Source organism: Nicotiana tabacum, chromosome 17, assembly GCF_000715075.1.
Source record: "Nicotiana tabacum cultivar K326 chromosome 17, ASM71507v2, whole genome shotgun sequence".
In the NCBI taxonomy this organism is placed as follows: Eukaryota; Viridiplantae; Streptophyta; class Magnoliopsida; order Solanales; family Solanaceae; genus Nicotiana; species Nicotiana tabacum.
In genome coordinates this window covers 136,695,986-136,704,316 of record NC_134096.1, presented here as the reverse complement: position 1 = coordinate 136,704,316, position 8,331 = coordinate 136,695,986, and positions in this window count along the sequence as shown.

Below are 8,331 nucleotides of genomic sequence, written 5' to 3'. Positions count from 1 at the left end.
CAAATTAGCATGAACCCGGAGGACCAAGAAAAAACTTCGTTTGTCACTAAGTATGGAACCTATTGTTATAATATAATGCCGTTCGGGCTAAAAAACGCAGGGGCTACGTACCAACGCCTAGTGAATAAAATGTTCGAAGAACAAATCAATGGAAGTTTACATTGATGACATGCTAGTTAAGTCCCTACGTGCAGAGGATTATTTGGCTCATTTGCAGGAAACGTTCGAAATTCTAAGGAAATACAACATGAAGCTCAACCCCGAAAAATATGCCTTCGGGGTCGGATCGGGCAAGTTCCTCAGCTTCATGGTGTTGGATATGGGGATCGAGACCAACCCCGACAAAATCAAAGCCATCGAAGACATCACCGTCGTGGATAATGTGAAAGCAGTGCAACGGCTGTCCGGATGGATAACTGCCTTAGGCCGATTCATTTCAAGGTCGTTAGATCGAAGCTACAGATTCTTCTCTCTACTCAGAAAGAAGAACGATTTTGCCTGGACCCCGGAATGCCAACATGCACTGGAACAACTGAAGCGGTACCTATCGAGCCCACCATTACTTCTCACTCCGAAGGCAGATGAGAAGCTTTACCTATACTTGGCAGTATCGGAAATCGCTGTGAGTGGTGTCCTAGTTTGAGAAGAGCAAGGTACGTAATTTCCTGTTTATTATGTAAGTCGGACCTTAGGAGAGGCAACGATTAGATACCCACACTTAGAGAAACTGGCACTTGCATTGGTAAGCGCCTCTAGAAAGTTAAGACCGTACTTTCAATGTCACCCCGTATGCATTTTAACCACTTACCCACTTCGAAACATTTTGCACAAGCCCGAGCTATCGGGCCGACTGGCCAAATGGGACGTTGAGCTCGGTGGGTACGATATTGAATATCAACCTCGGACAACCATCAAGTCCCAAATTCTAGCCGACTTCGTGGCCGACTTCACCCTAACCCTTGTACCCGAAGTTGAAAAGGAACACTTGTTAAAATCGGGTACATTGACGAGGGTTTGGACCCTCTACACAGATGGTGCTTCAAATGTGAAGGGTTCCGGGCTTGGCATCATACTAAAGCCTCCCACAGGTGGCATTATTAGGCAATCCATCAAAACTACTAGATTGACTAACAATGAGGCCGAGTACGAGGCCATGATTGCAGGTCTCGAGCTAGCCAAAAGCTTGGGAGCAGAAGTCATCGAAGCCAAATGTGACTCTTTGTTAGTGGTAAACCAAGTGAACAAAACTTTCGAGGTTTGAGAAGAAAAGATGTAGAGGTATTTGGACAAACTACAGATAACTCTACACCGTTTCAAAAAATGGACCTTACAACATGTACCTCTAGAACAAAACAGTGAGGCCGACGCACTCGCAAATCTGGGGTCATCGGTCGAAGAGGATAAGATCGACTCGGCGATTGTCGTTTAACTCTCGAGATCTATAATCGAGGGTGGGAACACCGAAATAAATTCCACAAGCTTAACCTGGGATTGGAGGAACAAGTACATTGAATACTTAAAAAATAGAAAACTCCCATCAGACTCTTAAGAATCTAGAGTTCTACGAACCAAAGCTGCTCGATTCGCTTTGGTTGAAGATGGAACATTGTACAGAAGGACATTCGACGGACCACTAGCAGTGTGCTTAGGTCTAGGGGACACCGATTATGTTTTACGGGAGGTCCATGAAGGCACTTGTGGAAACCACTCCGACACAGAACTACTAATTCACAAAATATCAGAGCAGGATACTACTGGGATAGCATGGAAAAGGACACTAAGGAGTTCGTTCGAAGATGCGATAAATGTCAAAGGTTTGCACCAATGATCCATCAACCAGGAAAGCAGCTTCATTCAGTCATCTCTCCATGGCCATTTATGAAATGGGGAATGGATATCGTCGGCCCTCTACCATCGGCCCCAGGTAAAGCTAAATTCATTTTGTTTATGAGTGACTATTTCTCTAAATAGGTTGAAGCACATGCGTTCGAAAAAGTAAGAGAGAAAGAAGTTATAGATTTCATCTGGGATCACATCGTGTGTAGATTTGGTATACCAGCAAAAATAACATGTGACAATGGTAAGCAATGTATCGACGTTAAAGTGACAAAATTTCTCGAAGACCATAAAATAAAAAGGATACTATCAACACCATATCATCCTAGTGGGAACGGACAAGCCGAATCAACGAACAAAACTATCATCCAAAACATGAAGAAAAGATTGAACGAAGCTAAAGGAAAGTGGAGAGAAATTTTGCCCGAAGTCCTTTGGGCATATCGGACAACATCTAAATCCAGTACATGAGCAACTCCATTTTCCCTAGTATATGGATCCGAAGCCTTAATTCCGGTCAAAGTCAGGGAGCCAAGCGCAAGGTTTCGACATACATCGGAAGAATCGAACTACAAGGCAATGAATACTAGCCTCGAATTATTAGACGAAAAACGAGAAGCAGCACTGGTTCGAATGGCTGCACAAAAATAACGAATCGAGAGGTACTACAACAGAAGAACCAATCTCCGCCATTTCAAGACCGGGGACTTGGTCCTAAGGAAGGTCACTGTCAACACTCGAGATCCTAATGAAGGGAAGCTCGGCCCAAATTGGGAAGGACCCTATCGAGTCCTCGATATAGTCGGGAAATGGTCTTATAAACTTGAGGCAATGGATGGAAAACCACTACCAAACAATTGGAACATATCGCTTCTCAAACGATATTACTGTTAAGGTATGATTTTCTCCTCTCTATCATCTATATACGTTCATTGGACGCTAACTCATTGCAAGAATTAGACTAAAAACATCAAGACCTCTGGTTTCAAAGAACGCATTGTACTCTTTTTCCCCTTAGTTCGATTTTTATCCCAAATGGTTTTTTTTCCGGTAAGGTTTTTAACGAGGCAACAATTATGTGCTACCCGAGGACAAAATCAGCAGTATCCGAGGCTTCTTCATAATCAACCTCGAATATTGGGTGGCTACCAATCGAGTAAATCAAGTTCGGCACAAGAAAGTTGTTTTCATATCTAATTCTTGTTGAATTCTTGTCGAACAAGGTCCTGATAGAGAAAAGTGTAAGGGCCAAATGGTCAAAACGAACCATGCCCACGTAGTTTTGCTCGAACCCTGTCACAAGATACAAACACATGTATAGTGATAAAGGAGAGCTTCTAATTTCAGATATCTCACACTTTGAAAAGATTTTCCTATTTCATGATTCAAATAGGTTAAAAAGCCTACGGGCTAAGATATTTTGAGTTCGAGTTTGAAACAATCACTCACTCAATTATTTAAGCCTAAGGGCTATCCTACTTCGAGTTCGAGCAATCACTCACTCGATCATAAAAGGCCTACGGGCTAAGATATTTTGAGTTCAAGTTCGAAACAATCACTCACTCAATTATTTAAGCCTAAGGGCTATCCTATCTCGAGTTCGAGCAATCACTCAGTCGATCATTAAAAGCCTACGAGCTAAGATATTTTGAGTTCGAGTTCGAAACAATCACTCACTCAATTATTTAAGCCTAGGGGCTATCCTACCTCGAGTTTGAGCAATCACTCACTCGATCATAAAAAGCCTACGGGCTAAGATATTTTGAGTTCGAGTTCGAAACAATCACTCGCTCAATTATTTAAACCTAAGGGCTATCCTACCTCGAGTTCGAGAAATTACTCACTCGATCATAAAAATCCTACGGGCTAAGATATTTTGAGTTCGAGTTCGAAACAATCACTTGCTCAATTATTTAAGCCTAAGGGCTATCCTACCTCGAGTTCGAGCAATCACTCACTCGAACATAAAAAGCCTACGGGCTAAGATATTTTGAGTTCGAGTTCGAAACAATCACTCACTCAATTATTTAAGCCTAAGGGCTATCCTACCTCGAGTTCGAGCAATCACTCACTCGATCATAAAAAGCCTACGGGCTAAGATATTTTGAGTTCGAGTTCGAAACAATCACTCACTCAATTATTAAAGCCTAAGGGCTATCTTACTTCGAGTTCGAGTAATCACTCACTCGATCATAAAAGGTCTACGGGCTAAGATATTTTGAGTTCGAGTTCGAAACAATCTCTCACTCGACCATAAAAGCTACGAAGACCGAATTCGATGAAATCGCATATAAAAGCATTCGCAAGGCATGAACGAAAGCTTCACAAGGCAAGAAAGCCGAAACAAGTCAGTAAAAGAAAAAGATATTTTTATAAATATACAAAGATTATTTATATGAATAAAAGCGACATAAAAGCTAAGGGCTAAGCTTCTGGGTTGTCATCAAGAGCGGTCTCTTCTCCACCGGGCTCCCATTCGTCATCGGACCCGCCCTTGCTATCGTCGTCATCATTATCATCGCCATCGGAAACTAAGGCTTCAGCATCAGCTTCGAGTTCTTTGGCCTTTTTTATCTCTTCGGCAAGATCGAAACCTCGAGCGTGTATCTCCTCAAGGGTCTCCTTCCGAGATCGACACTTAGCAAGTTCAGCAACCCAATGTACTCGAGTGTCAGCAGCATCTGCTGCCTCTCTTGCCTCCATTTGAGCAGCCTCGACATCGGCCCGATAAACAACAATAGACTTGTCCGCCATGACTAGATACCAAGGGCTATAACTTTCATTTGTTACTCATCTCCCAATGCCTTATATATTTCTAGATATAAGCTTCCAAAGTCAGCCCTGTGCAACCGAGATTTCCAAACTCTTCCCAGACAGCCTATAGTGTATCTACCATAACGTTTTGTACACAACTCCAAATCACAAATGGTTTACCTTTCTGAAAACTAAACATCAAGGGCTACAACTTATATTTTTAGATCATCTTCAAATTCCTTATAGATTGTGAGATATAAACTTCCAAAGTCGGGCCAGTGCAACAGAGATTTGTTCTACGTGATCGCGAAAGAGCTTCCGCGATCGCGATTCACAAGGCCCCAAACTGCTGGTTGCTCTTCGCGAACGCGAGCAAATGTTCGTGATCGCATGCACACCTCTGTAGGCAGAAACCAACAGTTAAAAATGACCTAGAAATGGTCCGAAACCACCCCAAAACTCACCCGAGCCCCTCGGGACCTCAACTAATTATATCAACAAGTCCTAAAACATTATAGGAACTTAATCGAAACCTCAAATCACATCAAACAACGCTAAAACCACGAATCATCCTCTAATTCAAGCTTAATGAAACTTAAATTTTCCAACTTCTACAATTTGTACCGAAACTTATCAAATCAAGTCCGATTGACCTCAAATTTTGCACACAAGTCTTAAATGACATAACAGAGCTATAAAAATTTTCGGAACTAGATTTCGACCCCGATATCAAAAAGTCAACTCCCCGGTCAAACTTCCAAACTTAAATTCTTATTTTAGCCATTTCAAGCCTAATTTAACTACGGACTTCGAAATAAAATTCTGAACACGCTCCTAAGTCCAAAATCACCATACGGAGCTATTGGAACCATCAAATCCCAGTTCCGGGGTCGTTTTTTCAAAATATTGACCGAAGTCAAACTTGGCCTTTTAAGGCTAACTTAAGGAATCAAGTGTTCCGATTTCAACCCGAACACTTCCAAATTCCGAACCAACCATCCCCGCAAGTCATAAATCAATAAAAGCACATTAAGAGAGTTTTATTTTAGGGAACGAGGTTCTAAAAGTTAAAATGACTGGTTGGGTCATTACATTCTCTCCCACTTAAATATACATTCGTCCTCGAACGTGCTAAGGAATGTTCCTGAATTGTACCAAATCATTGTTTAACACCTCGTTTACCTACCCGTGCTACCACACCGAGTTGAGCACATTAGCTCGAGCCAATATGAAGATTCTCCCATTTATCTTGGAAATTAAGCCTTAGAGCCAAATTCTAACATCCAGAATTTTCCACCATGCCCGTTTCCAACTTATGAGCACCGTATCAATCACTACACGATGCACCAATACAAGATTGCATACCTTGGTTGAATTTAAACCATGCACCGCACCATTCACATGCCCATAATAACATACTCGATAACAATAGTCGAGATTCCACGAATCTGGTGTCCACAACACATCTCATGATACATATAAGTCATGTTCCAACTCTCTCAATGCTTCCACGATGGAAGAAATGTGTAGGAATTCATAACCAACTGCCGAGTCAATAATTTACTGAGTTTCTCCTTCTGACAAGGACCATTATCTCATTCTGAACTGGATAGTGATGTTTATTCTTTAATATACCTTATATAAATATGATTGCACTGATTTCAGGTCCAATAGTCTCATCCCACCCAGTATAAACTACACAGGAAATAGGTCGCCTTAAACCCTGACTAAGGCCTCGTATGACGCCAACATGCTGCAAACTGGAATGTGATACATAAGGAAAAATGAACTAACTAGACAACTGAAAAGGTGTCATGAACCTTCCTTAGAAAATGGGACACAAAACACACAACATTGAATATAGGGGACTGTACTCAACATCACACTGTTGCGGCGTGCAACCCGATCCAAACAACATACCCGTGGCGGCGTGCCACCTGATCCGCACAAAAAGAATCTATAAGGAAATACTTACCGAGCTAGAATGCTCATTACTACAAAATATCCGAATATCTGACACAAGCAAGCTAAGTGCATAATACCATCCCTGGAAGGACCGACAACGCCATACGCTACAAAACTCAAGCACAACTAAGGTATGATATATGATATGAATCTCAAGAGCCATCCTTCTCACATAACACCATCGCTACGCGAAACCTCAACACATAAGAAATTTATCAAGCCGTTTCACAACTCACACGACACAATATAGTATTACATGAAATAACCGATGACGAAACGACATCCAACATCCGAATACTCCTACATAGGGAGCGCTTATGCTGAAATGAACACATCCTGCCTGATATAGAGCCCATACTCATATTCAAATCCATCCACATGCCTCAAGCCGATTCTGATCGCATCGTACTAGGATAATAACCTTTCAAGGATCCATAATAACACTTTTTCCCATAACATACAAGAACAACCATCATAACCGGAACAAACTTCCACAGTCCACAACCAAATGAACTGAGCGCCCTCCAGGCCTAAATTCTCGAATCACCGATATTACCATAATCTTCATACTTGGTTTCAATCTTCACTCAATCAAGTGACTACATGTCACTCTTACACAATCTTTCCATGAGACACGCTCCCACGACCTTCAACACCAGGTGATAAGTCTGCACATCCATGCTACCGGTTATACTAATGCTGTAAAGCATATCAAGAATACACAAATCAATACACAAGGTCTCTTACACCTGACATCGGCCTTAGATGATGCCGAAAACAATACCATCTTACTTTAAATATCTAAATCCTTTTCCTGCTCATCCGAGCTCATGACATCCTTGTCAACACTGAACCGAAATTTTGGATCCACAACTTTCGAATCCCATGCTACTTAGTGCACTTAACCATGCCAATGCGCAAGAGTACAAGAATTCCATCATAACTCCTGAACCACTAATAGGGTGAACACTTCATCATATAGAAACCTTCTTCTTAACTCATTTCAAGAGAACCATTACAACACCCGACTGAATTCCCATATCCGCAAAAAATACCGGCCTCAATTAGTGGTCTACACCACCATAACTCTTCTGGGATCCCTCTACACATAACATGTCATAATACTTGAATTCCTCCAAATAAAATCAATTACGGCGGCCGTCAAGCCTCACATGTACCGCCACAAATCACACGTATAATTCAATACGCTGAAGGAACTGATCATTGCCACCATCATGCCGATTCAACCATCGTTAGCCGACCCGTCTTTTCTCAATTTATTCTCAACTTGCCTTAGAAATAATAATAGCTCCATTCATTACATCATGAACTCAAATCCATACTCATCCCGAGTGACCTTATTTCATGAGACCACGCTGTTTCAAAATCCACAAATCATCTCATACCCCTCATTGTGCGCACTTTTACATCTTCAACTGGTACACCCATTCTGATACTTCTTTTATGAATCCGAAGTTATTTTCTTCCATTCTTCAAATGGTACACCACAACCTGAAGATAGCACAGAGTACTCCAAGCCCCGTTTCATAATCTGCTGCAAAAGCTCGATATTCAACCATACTACGGACTCGAGATCCTTAGACACCGCACTTTAAATTTTTGAACCCGCTTAGACCGTTATTGAGAGTCACTTGTTCTGACTTGTTCCCAAACATGATCAACTCCAAGGCCCTGCTAGCATATGGACACTTTCTCAAGGAAACACTCGACTGTCTCACTTTCCCTGTGCATTACATCTACATGAAGCATAAACTC